This window comes from Colobus angolensis, unplaced genomic scaffold (genome assembly GCF_000951035.1).
Source record: "Colobus angolensis palliatus isolate OR3802 unplaced genomic scaffold, Cang.pa_1.0 Scaffold8, whole genome shotgun sequence".
Lineage (NCBI taxonomy): Eukaryota > Metazoa > Chordata > Mammalia > Primates > Cercopithecidae > Colobus > Colobus angolensis.
In genome coordinates, this window is record NW_012121820.1 from 9,735,211 (window position 1) to 9,748,271 (window position 13,061).

General features: G+C 50.0%; 1 protein-coding gene across 4 annotated transcripts in view; it reads right to left on the bottom strand.

The window, feature by feature from the left end:
• Nucleotides 1-13,061, bottom strand: part of TOX2 (TOX high mobility group box family member 2) — a 158,022-nt gene that overhangs the window by 108,146 nt on the left and 36,815 nt on the right. The window contains exon 2 of one of the 4 annotated variants that reach the window (XM_011929023.1): nucleotides 9,788-9,912. The exons of the other annotated variants lie outside the window; for them this stretch is intronic. The gene's annotated coding sequence lies outside the window, so the exon portion shown is untranslated. The remainder of the gene's footprint in view (nucleotides 1-9,787; nucleotides 9,913-13,061) is intronic. 4 annotated transcript variants of the gene reach the window in all.

Genomic DNA, 13,061 nt, shown 5'->3' on the forward strand with positions numbered 1-13,061 from the left:
GTACCGGGCACCTATCGTGTACTGAGGAATATGCTCCCAGCCGCTGGGGAATCTACGAGTGAATTTTGCCACTGCCCCTTGGGAAATCTATGCAAACAGATCATCACAAAGGCTCTGAAAAGAGATAAATGCAAAGGTACTTGGAGGCAACAGTTACTGTTCATTGAACGGTATCTTGTGAGTGCTTACTGTGTGCCAGGCAGTGTGCTGGGTGTCAGGCATGCCAGAATGATGACACAGCCCCTGCCTTCAAGGAACCCTGCGTCCTTTGGAGAAGATGACAGCTATGGAGGGAGAATAAAACCTTCTTATTCTCTGAATCTACAGAGGAAAAGATGTTCCTTGACCACAGTCCCAAGCTGCAAACAATGAAACCCCAAACTTAAAAGTTTAAAGCTCATCCTCATTGGTCACTGGGAGCTTTACAGTCCCACCTCTGAAAGTCAAACAATCAATAATAGTCTCACTCCTAACAGCCACATGTCCACCACGGGGACAGCCAGCCAGTCTCAGAACCTCCTGCTCTGAAAGTCCTCCTATCCCAGGACTCCATGCTTCCCCAAACCCTGAAAAGATCAGCTCTTGCTTGATTTGGGGAGACTACCTTTGCAAAGTATACCAATGAATTCAGCTTCTTGCTTTTGATATTGAATGATGCCCTCTTCTTTGACACATGTGACAAAGGCCAGGATAAGGTTAGCCAAGGGGAGCAGAAGCAAGGCAGAGGGTCTTTCCAGAGAAGCATCCTGAAAAAGTGACTTGGAGGAAGTCATGATGTAGGAAGCACAGGAGGTGACCAGGCAAGGAGCAGGGAATATGACATCCAAGGCTGCTGTGAGCACTGGCCAGAGAGCACCTACTGTATACTAGCCCTTGTCCCAGAGCTGTGCCCAGCCATCTCACTGGAACCCCCTAGAAATCCCAAGGCTTCCATGAGCAGCCCCACTATCGAGATGAGCAAGGTGAGGCTCAGAGTGGTTGGGAGCTCGTCCAAAGCCACCCAGGAAGTCTGAACTTGGCCTTGACCCCAGGTACCAAAGCAGCAGCTGTTCTGTAGAAGCTGTTGCTCCTCCCCTCTGCACAGAGACACAGATCAAAGACCAGGGATGCACAGCCATCAGCCTAGCCAGTCACAGGCACTGACAGCTGCGCCTCACTGAGATCTAAAGAGGAAACAATCAAAGCAGCACACACTGCTCCCGCCTGCCCCACATCAGGCCGTGAGAACACTCATTCTGCACAGATAAAACACAGCTCTAAAGAGAGAGGCAGCTGCAACCTAGGTCCTGCCGAGAGTGCGGTTTTATGTGGAAGTCTCATGGGGAAATACACATTGGGGCCAGGAAGATGCCGGGGGAGGGGTGCAGGCAAAGAGGCCGGCCAGATGGAAGAGGAACAGGAATAGAGCACGGCGTGGGAAGCCTCAGTCTCAGTCTGAACCGGGCCCTGTACACCAGTTCCAGGCCCATCACCACATGGAGAAACATGATGGCACAGTGGATACAAACACAGGCCCTGGTCTGGCTGCCAGGGTTCAAATCCCAGGCTTGTTGCTTTCAAGCTGTTAGGTTTTTTAACTACGTTACTGTGTCTCAGTTTTCTCATCTGCAAAATGGGTATGACTGTCATTTGAATTAACTATACAGAAAGTGCTTAGAACATTGCCTACCTAGAGAAGGCACTCAATCATTGTTAGCTATTTCGTATTACTGAATCCTCCTAAGAATGCTGCCAGTTGCTATAACTACCTCTCTTCTGTAGATGAAGACACTGAGCGGGGCTTTGTGCAAATCTCTGAGGTCTTAATCATGGAAAAGACCCTTGATGCCTGTGCCCACTGTATGTAATTTGAAATGAAATTTGCAAATTAAAGTCTTTGTAAGAAAGTCCAACTGCAAGGGCCGATTTTTCCCAACAACCACGACTCCCATGCTTTGTTCCTAAGATATCAGATATTAACCTTTTTTCAAAAATGTTTTTCTCCTGATTGATGCGCCTGCTTTGCTGGGTACAACGCACATTTGTATTCTGCCTGGTGATAAATCCTCCCCTGTGACGGAGGCCCAGAAAGTTTAGGGGATCTGCCTGAGACCACACAGCCAAGACTTGCCTGAGCTGAGTCTGAAGTCCAGGCTGCTGGCTCCTAAGGGTACACCCTGGCTTCCCACCCCCACTGCGTGCAAGCCACGTGAACCAGAGAAGGTGACCTCATGACTATGGACCTGGGACCTTAACTATCAGAAGCAGGGACAACGCTTTGGGCACTGCCTGCCACAGAAGCTGGGAATGTCCCTTGTAAGCAAGCTCAGTGCTTTGAGCTCCTGCAGAACCCTTGTCTCCACCGCCAACAAGAGTTGGCTTGGATGGCGCCACCTATTTCAGTCGATAAAAGACATGGAGGGGTAGTGTAAAAATAGCAGTGATCACTATAGCACCACAGGTAAGGGCTGCCAGGCACCTGGGCTCCTCTGGGAGGTGGGAATCATTGCCCCCTCCCACCTGGCTCTAGCTGTGCTCTTTCTAGACCTCCTCCATCTAGAATGATGGCCGCTTACCACATGTGTCTTCTGAGCACTTGAATCGTAGCTAGTCCAAACTGAGATGTGGGTAAGTGTAAAGTCCACATTGAATCTCAAAGACTTCAGAGCAAGAATGATGACGATGACAACAAAAAGGAATGTAAAATACCTTGTCAATATTTGTATATTGATGATGTATTGGAATAATAGTAATATTTGGGATATACTGGGTTAACTAAAATATTAAAATTAATGTCACCTGTTTCTTTTCACTTTTTCTGAACATGGCCATTAGAAAATTCAAAATCATGTATATGGCCTGCATTGTATTTCTACTGGATGGTGCTGGTCTAGACGCTGCCCTAGTCATTGTCTGCTCCTGACCCCGAACCCCAGAGACGGAAGGGATGACATCAGCAGTAGCCGAATCCATTTCTCTGTGATAGATATGGGAGAAATGGGGTTTGCAGAGGGAGAGTGACGTGCTGAAGGCAAGAGTCTGGTAACGAGGCATTCGAATGTTAACTGACGCCTTACTATGTATGCTCTGGGTACTGGGAAACAGCAGAGAACAAAGTAGAAGGCCACATCCTCTGCCCTGAAGCCAGTTTGCAGGCTGGGGGTGAACATGGTGATGACACAGGAATCTCTCCCCAGCCATGGGATCTTGGGGACCTGGGCAGCTGGACTCAGCACTAGTCCCTCAGCCCCTCACAGTTGGCTGGATCACAGATCTCACAGGCTGCAGGCAGGAACTCCAGCTCCAACCTAGGGCAGATCTGTCCCCAGGACCACCAGTGAGTCCCATCCCAGTACACTCACCAGCTTCAGCTGCCCAGAGGGCCTGGCCTGATGGGCAGGGCAACCCGCTAGCATAGATAGCATGGAGGCCTGGCAGGCCTGTATTTCTTCCTTCCCTGGTACTGCCACTGGTAGCTCACACACCGTCTGCATTACTGCAGATTTATGGCAAAAATTATCCTCTCTCTCAGCTCCATTTAAAGCCATTTGGAGCTCTCTCCCATCCCCGATTGTAAATCTAATTGCACATTCCAAACAGACAAGCGCTCATTAAGCTTTAATTATGCACATGTTGTTTTCAACAAACATTTTCATTTGGCGCTGTGAGGGGGAATGGTTCAAAGAGGGCTGCAGACACTGCCTGGGGCTAGAGGGAGCTGGACTGGGAAGTGGGGCAAGGTGTAATGAGATGAGGCCATCCAAGGGGCAGGGCCAGGACCTCATCTGATTGGGCTCACAACTGTGAAGCCTTTCCCTGGGCTTCTGCTGTGGGGGATGCCAACGTACTTGCTCTCAGCTAGTCTCACCGGCACTCCCTAAGTCCCCAGAGTCTCATTGAAGCCAGGCCCATGGACCTCTCCAGTGATAAGAGGGAAGATAGGGACCCACAGTCTGGCTCAGAAGGACAAAATCCCCAACCAAGGCCAGTTTCATCAGAGCCTGTGGGCTCGTCCCTGCTCCCAGCCGCCCGCCACAGTGCAGCTGGAGGCCTCTTCTTCAGCACCATCTTCCCTTCCCTCATTCATTCACTCATTTATTCCACAACCATGGACTGAGCACCAACTGGCTCAGGCAGTGCAGGGTCAGTGGGGACCATAATGGGTAAGGCCTCTGCGTGGCTCTCCCCAAGTCACTCTCCATCAAGTCCCATTCCCTCCACTGGGGAAAAGTTTTAATTCTTGGCCACAGCATTCACTTGAGCCTCTGCCACCTGCCAGCCCGACGGTCCAGGGTCCCTCCCACCCGTCATGCGCCCATCCCCTCTTCTGCCTTTCCAAGCTCCCTGCCCAGACCACACTCTCCCGGACGCCTCGTCCAGGCCTCTGCGGCAGCTGTGTCTCCCCCTGAAACTCCCCGCTGTTCCACACTGTTCATGCCCATTCAACTCCCATGTTGTCCCTCTTCCAGAAGCCACTGCTGATTCCCACTCCCGGGCTGGCCTGGCCACCCCTCTGCCATGGGGGTACCCCGTAAAACATCTGTTGGACCCTAGCGCCACAATATCACAACAGCCATACGTCTGACTCTTAAGACCAGCCTGCTCACTACATCCCGAGACACCATCACCTTCAGAGATGGGAAGGAAAGGCACCACTCACTGTGTGTCCTTGAAAAAGGCCTCCCCCTTTCTAGGCCTCAGTTTCCTCACTTGTACCTGGAAGGGTTGAACGGGTGATACCCTCTGGGCCCCTGGACCGTTCCATCAGTTTTAAGTTTTATGATCTGCCCAGGAGCTAGGCCACATTCTTTCCACCAGGAGCCATGGAGGTGACCAAGGCATGCTGACAGTGCCACACGGAGGGTGGAGACAGGGGTGGTGGAGAACCCAAGGCCACTCCTCAAAAAGCCTCCAAAAATACAAGCAAGTGAAATCAGCATGTGCTTTAAAATGGAAATCAGATTCCATTCAGTGTCTGGATAGCTACCTGTTGTTTCAGGTACCCAACAGACTCTGAGGGTGAAATCTACAGACAAGAAATGTACTGGGAAGTGCTATAGGAGAGTGGGGGAGCAGGCCAGGCCAGAGGGACAAGCCAAACTGTGATGCAGTCACAACAGAGGCCTCCACCTGTCCCAAGGGGAGCTCTGGAACTGGGATGGCCCAGCAGAGGTGTCCCAGTTTGAGGCAGGGAGCTAAGCACTGTGTATCCCCACATGGGATGGCCATTGGATCCAGGATGCCCAGGGGGCAAGTGTTGATGACCTTGGCCAAGGCTTCCTCTTTCCACCAAAGGCACCATGGAGCTGCCCTTTCCACCAAAGGCACCATGGAGCTGCCCAGAGAGAGGCTCAGCTGATAGGGGCAGCAGCCAGCACTCTAAGCAGCAGACAGAATGTGTGCCTGGATCTGAGGAGGGACTAGGGTGACACACGACAGCATCCACTATGGCTACGATCATTTATTCCTTAGAACAAATGTGTGCAGTGTTCACATCACACTGATGACAAGCCAGGCACTCTTAATTGAATGACAAATATCCATTCCTGTAATCCTCACAACCACCTCATGAGGTAAGTTAGTGAGGCTCCCATTTTACAGATAAGGAGACTGAGGCGAGGGAGGTTATGTAGCGTGCCCAAGGCCACACAGCTAGGAAGGGGTGGAGTGAGGATTCAAATCCAGGAAGTTCAACTCCAGAGCCTACACTGTAACGAGAAGGCTGTGCTGCTGCCAGGTCTTGCCCCGTTACCTCCCAAAACATGCAGTTGCCCAGCTCCCGGCTCTCCCCAGAGGCTGGGCTGCGGTCAGCGGTCTAGAGCCTCAGGTTGCCCTGTGCCGCCAATATTTGTATTTGACAATTATCTATCATCCAAGCGGTTGGGAACAAGTCCCAAAACTGATTCTTGCCAAAGACCATTAACTAAAAGCCACGTGAGCGTATGTCAGTGGCACTGCGGTGTGGGGGGAGCGAGTGTGCCTGAGACACTGAGCAGCAGATGATGTGGAAGATATTTTTCTCCCCAGCACTACAAAACAAGCCCTCAATCACGCCACAAAGGGCTCGTGTTGTCGGAAGGGAAATATGTCAACGACAGCGTTTGCTCTTAGAGCGGTTCAAAAAGAAGAAGAAAAGAAACCTTTGAAATTGTAATTTGACCTAGAAATGTTTTTCTAGGTCATCTGAACTTGGCACTTATGCCTCTAACCCCAAACCTAACACAGACAAAGTGCCAGGTTCACTTCCTTCTACCAGTACCAGATAACACAGGAAACGGTATTTGTAAACACTGCTGGTGTATTTTTAAGCGCCGTCTCAACATCGGCCTTTGGACTGGGAGCTGTGAGAACACTGGTGAAGCACAGCTCTGGAAGCAGGCAGATCTAGGTTCAAGTCCAGGCTCTGCACTTAGCTGCTGCATGGCAGTGGGCGGGGATCTTACCTCTCTCATCCTCAGATTCCTCCTCTGGAGAACAGGAATGGAACAGGCAGGGTTTTGCAAGCTACCTAGCAGTGTGCAGAGAAAGGCTAGCTCCCTGCTTTCGCCCCAGTTGCCTTCCCAGGCAGAGAGCCACCCCTCTGTTCTTGACTACTGAACCCCTCTGATCCAGATCTGGGCTCTCTCCTGGAGACCCAGGAGGGCAGTTGGGGGCTCTGTCCTAAGAGGCCTTTTCTCTCCCAGAAATCAGAAAACTGCACTCGAAGGCATAGCATGTGCCAATGAGTTATTCTAATTCATCTTTACTACGGACCCTCTAAGATAAATAATGAGGCCTCAGGGCTGGGAGGGTTTTAACCCTCTGGCTTCTGCAAATCCCACTGGGGAAACCAAGGCCAGAGCTGATAGATGACCCACCGTTATTGGCAACAGCATGTCCAGAGTTACAACCGCCAAATTGTTGGGTCCTCTAAGCCTGCACCTCCAGAAGCAGCCAGATTTAGCCCAGTTACTGTCAAAAGTCCACGTGCACAGTGAACATTCCTGTCTTCTCCAAGCCCTGACCTCAGCACCTACAATGTACGTGACCACACGCCAGGTGCAGGGGGCACTAGGGACCTAGAACCAATTCCCAGGGAAGCTCAGATCCATAGGGAAAATGGGTATCTGCACGATGACACCCAGGGAGTGATAAAGCACTAAGGTGGAGATACGCCAGGTGAGAGCAGTCGGTACGTACCTGTGAGGCAGTGAGTCCAGAGTGAGCAAAGGCTAGGCAGCCAGGTGTGGAGAAAACCAGTGTGTGTGCTGGGGAGAGGGGAGAAGGGGTGTCTAGAAGTCACTGAGGTGGGCTACAGTACAGAATGGGAGAGAGAAAATCAACATTCACTAAAGAAAACAGGTGCGTGTTTAAAGCAATATTCTTAAAGAGCAACGGAAGGATGCCCAATCTGGCCAGAGAGTGAAACATTCCATGAAGCCACAATTAAAGCAGTATGGCAGTAACAGAAAACAAGAATTCTACATCAATGAAACAGAAGGAAAAGTACAACGTTGGACCCAGTCAGGTATGGAAACGTATCAAGATTAAGGAGGACATTTACTTTATGCCAGGTAACGTGTGATGTGCTTTACACATGATCTTCTGCTCAATCTTTACAACGATCCTAGGAGGGAGATACCATCATCCTGTTTTACAGAGGAAAAAACAAGCTCAATCTAAGCAATGTGCTCATAGCTCACACAAAGTGGCAAAGCCAAAATCTTAATTCTGCTAAAGCTCATGCTTATAAGAGCTATTCTATTTTGTCTGGCCTTTTGCAAACAAAGAGACAAGGACTAATTATTTAATAAACAGAATGGGGACAAGAGGGTTATTCTGTTCCTATTTAGGAACACTGAACTAGATATCCACAGAAAGACACCCACCAAAATGCACTCCAAACGGATTAAAGAGTTAAGCATAAAAAGTCATGCTACAGGGAAACAATCAGAAAACAGAACAGAATGTTTATCAGATCTGTGGAGGCAGGATAACTTCTTCAGTCCTCAAAGCAATCACAGAGGAAGAGAGATTGACAGATTCAAATACATATGCATTAATATCTTCTGTGGAAGAAAACATAATAAAACCAAAATGAAAAGGACATCAGACTAAGAAAATATCAGCGCCAACTATAAGACAGTTAATATATACAAGGTGGAAATAGCTCAGTCAAATTAAACAGAAAACAAGATGCCAACAGACAAAAAGACATGGGATTCAAACAAAAGTCACGCAAGAGGTGTTATCTTAAGAAACAAATATGGAAGGGAAAAAAGGGACACCTGATTCAATGGCAAGTGGGGAAATGCACATACAACAAACTTACTGCAATGCAACTGGGATATTTCATACCACTGCTGACACGGGAAACAGGTTCCAGCTTAATGGAAGACAATATGGCAGCCACTCTTAGGCAGACATAGCCAGCCAGAGGCAGGGGACGAGGACTCAAGGGCTTAAAACAGTCTTGCTTAAAACAGTCTTTCACTCTGAGTGCTGGGGATGGTAGTGACATACAGAAAACACAGCTTTTGGTTTTTGGTGTTCTTTTTGAGACAGATCCTTACTCTCACCCAGGCTGGAGTGGAGCGGCACGGTCTCAGCTCACTGCAACTTCGGCCTCCCGGGTTCAAGCGATTCTCCTGCCTCAGCCTCCCGAGTAGCTGGGATCACAGGCGTGCGCCAGCATGCCCGGCTAATTTTTGTATCTTTAGTAGAGACGGGGTTTCATCATGTTGGCCAGGCTGGTCTCGAACTCCTGACCTCAGGTGATCCACCCACCTCAGCCTCCCAAAGTGCTGGGATTGATTACAGGCGTGAGCCACTGCAACTGGTGGACAGTCTTTGTCCTGGAGCTCATGGTCTAGGGAAGAGGACAGGACCAGGAATCAGAATAGGGGTGGGTGATAAGTCGATGGGAAGCCAGGTTCGTGAGGCCTAGACAAGGGCCTTATAAAAAGACTTCATGGAAGACGTGGTTTCTAAAGCAGATCTACCCGCGACATGCACGGAACTAGCCAGGCGAGGGCAGAGGCCAGTGGGAACAGCATTCACCAAAGCCTGGGAGCTGGAGGGAAGGGCCCATTCATGGAGTAGAAAGGTGGTGCAAGATAAGACAGAAAGGCAAGCAGGGCCTTATCACAAGGGAGCTTCAAGGGCCAGACTGGGGAGGTGAGACTGAAGCCCAGAATGTGAGTCGCACTTCAGAAACTGGCCTCTGGCTTCTGGGTGGAGAATGGGTTGCAGATGCTAAGATGGGGATACAGGAGTCTGAGCAGGGCTTGGGCAGGGAAGAAACACTGGCTAACGCAATAATAAGTAAAACAGCATGGCAGTCATTCAAAAATAGGTTAGAATGAGAAGCAGGTTTGGAGCCAGAATAAAACCACGACAGCCCCAGCATGTTGTGTAGAATACGGCCTTGAGAGTCTCAGAGATGAGTGAAAATTGCCAAGGGCAAGGGATCACCCAGGAGTCAGAAAGGGGGTGACTCATGCAATTTGCAAACCCTAATTTCCTCTCCTTGGTCACACACTTCCTTCTGATTTCTTTCTTCTGATGATTCATTAAAAAAAAAAAAAAAAAATCTCCTTTTAAATTCACATCAGAAATGTTTGAGTACCTGGGCTCACCCTGCCCTAAGCTTTAACCCCTGCCCCTGAACCAGCAAAACCAACATAACCCCAGGTGGCTAAGAAGACACTGGCTGCCGAGAAACCAGAAGCCAGCCAAGGGGAAACAAGGGGTTTCAGGCTCTGCAATAGCTTCCAGAGGCCTCCACGGGCCCTCCGGTGCCCCAGGAGGGTTTTCAGCAGCGACTCACATACACAGATCCACAGCTCTCAGCCAGAACTCATGCAGTTTCAGAATTTGTTTGAATTTCAGAAAAGTAATGAAGTGCAAATTCTGCAAATTATGCCATAGCTTCAGTGGAGCCTCAGGCAACACCTGCAATGGAACACATTCATATTTCTGCAGTGGAACATATGAATATTCACACAAGGGGGGTAAGTAAAGATTACAAAGAGCCTCGCGTCAGCTCAGGTCAGATTTTGGGGGCCAAATGAGTTTGCAGCATATAAAACAACTTTTGGTTGCAGGGCTTTTTGGATTGCAGATAAGGCAGTTTCAAGCTGAATCAAGCACCAGGACTCATGTGCTAGGAGACTGTCCCTCTGTATGCCCATTTTACACAGGAGGAAACTGAGGCTCAGAAAGTTAAAGGAAACTGCGCAAGGTCTCATAGCTATTAAGTGGCTGAACTGGGATCTAAACCCAGGTCTGATGTCTTTCCCTACACCCTCATGGATCCTCCCAGAGGCTGAAATGGCAGGCAGAGCGTTTAACGTGACAGGGAATGTGGACAGCACAGGGAGTGGGTCAAGGCCAGGTGCAACAGGAATGGGGCTGCCCAGGTGCCCAGAGAAACCACTGGCACTCCTCCTCAGCTGGCCCCTGCATGGTGTCTGTCCTCTGAGGCAGGTCCAGGATCCTCCAGCCACCCTCAAAGGTCCAGAGCTCCCTGCATCCTCTGCACCCAGGACGCATCCTTCATCCTTCTGCAGAGGTTTGCTGAGTGCCCCACTTCAAGCCAGGTCCTGTCCTGGGGGCTGGGACACAACGAGAAGCAAGGTAGACACGGTCCCAGCCCCTGCAGGCCTCAGAGTCCACCGCAGGAGGCAGGCAACAAGCAGGCAAACACACAAAGGTGGTCACACATTGCATCGTGCTAAGTGCTGTGTAGCAAACACAGGAAGTGCAGAGACAGAGGGTCTCTCTGTAGAGGCCGCAATTAAACTGAGGGAGCCCGGAAGGGAGAGGAGGAGGCTGTCAGGCAACAAGTAGTGGGTGGGAGCATGTAAGGCAGAGGGAGCAGCAATGCGAAGTCCCTGAGGTCCACAAGTAGAAGCTCTCGCATGCAGGGGGAATAACGCGCAGTGCACAGTAGGCAGAGGTGCAGGGCGAGGACGTGACGTGGAGTCCTAGGGCCACCATAAGGCACTCAGATTTCATCCTAAATGGGAAGCCCTTGGAGAGTTCTTGCAGGGGAGTAACATGCATTAATTTATAGTTTAAAAGATGACTCAGCTAGCCACATGGAGGATGGATTCCATGAGGTTCCATTCCTTGAGTCTCAGCTTTCTCCTCTATAAAATGGACGCACGAGAAATCCTATGAAAAGCATAGCTCAGGAGTGTCTGGCATAGAGTTGACTTCCAGAAGATGGGAGGACAAAGACAGCCTTCTAACCTAGTCACAAACCAGGAGAACCCAGTCATCAGTCATCCATAGTCGCTTCCCTGCCCAAAACCCTTCTAAGGCTTCCCTCTGTCTTCAGAACAAAGATTCACCTCTTCCTCTTGGTCCCGAGGTCCTGCTGGACCTGGTCCCTGCTGATTTCACCATCCTTCACCCTCCCCACCATCTCCCATGGGGCCTCTACTCTTCCGCCAACTGAGCCACTTCTGGGGCATGCCGGGGACATGCCTAGAGACAAGTTCTGAGCCACTTCTGGGGCATGCCAGGGCCCTTTGCCTAGAGACAAGTTCTTTATATTGACCTTGCCACCAGCCTGCCCTGCGTTCCTACAGACGTGGATACGCACCAACCCAGATCAGCCCGAGCAATGAGAGGCTCAAAGAGTGGCTGAGGGTGTGCTTGTTGGAGCATGGGTGTTGGGAGTGAAAGGACTATGTTAAGAGACACCTCTGCTTGTGCATGAACGTGATGACAGATGGGTGCAAGGGGCGCCACAAGAGACAGGAGGAGAGGGTTGGTTCTGTCTGAGCAGACAGAGGAGGCTTTTATGCAGTGGGTTTCATATGATTTTCTGACTGAAGGTGATATATTAGTTTCCTAGGGCCGCTGTCACAAATCACCATAAACGGGTGGCTTAAAACACAAAAATTATTCTCTTCCAGTCTGGAAAGTCAGAAGTCTAAAATCAACCTCACTGGGCTAAAACCAAGGTGTCATTAGGGTTGGCTGCTCTGGAGGTTCCAGGAGAAAATCTATTTCCTTGCCTTTTCCTGCATCTAGTGGCTGCTTGTATTCCTTAACTTGTGGTCCCTTCCTCCATCTTCACAGCACATCACCCCAGTCTCTCCTTCCGTCCTCACATTACCTTCTCCTGACTCTGTGCCCCCTCCTCACTTACAAGGACCATTGTGATTCCACAGGGCCCACCCAGACAACCCAAGATACTCTCCCCATCCCAAGATCCTGAATCACATCTGCAGAGCCCCTTTTGCCATTTAAAGCAACATACACAGGTTTCAAAGATTAGGACCTGGCTATACTTAGAGGTCATTATTCAACCACCCACAGTGCATCCCGTGAGTAGTGTCTCAGTCCGCCTATATGTCTGGAGAAGGCAGAGTGGGAAGCACCTGCTGTGGCAGACTTTACTACTGCTCTCCAATATCTGGCTCTCCTCTCCTTCCTGGCACATAGGACACTACACCTCGGGCTCCTCTTGCCATTTATTGGAACCACGTGTCTAGCTTAGGCCAATGGGTTATGAGCAGAAGCAACGTGGGTCTCCTTCTGGGTGGAAGTATAGAAAAGCAAACTTGAGATCTGCAGGCTCTCTCTAGAGGACCAGCAAGGTTCCAGATGGTCAAGACTTGGCCACCCTACAGCCCTGAGTGATTTGTGGAGCAGAGCCCAACCCTTCCTTCTCTGCTGATTGTCATGGAACATGTAGTAAGAGCAAAAATAAGCCTTTCTTATAAGCAACTGAGATTCAGGGGGTTGTCGCGGCATCAAAACCCTAACATGCTCAGTTAGGTTTAGGCCAGGTGCAGTGGCTCACACCTGTAATACTAGAGCTTTGGGGGGCCAGGGCAAGAAGATAGCTGAGATCAGCAGTTTGACACCAGCCTGGGCAACACAGCAAGGCCCCATCTCTTAAAAAGAAAAAAAAAAAAAAATTAAAATCAGCCAGGCATAGCTGTGCATACCTGTAGTCCCAGCTAATGGGGAAGCTGAGACAGGAGGAATGCCTCAGCCCAGGAGTTCAAGGCTGCAGTGAGCTGTGTTCACACCACTACACTCAAGCCTGGGCAACAGAGCAAGACCCCATCTCTAAAATAATG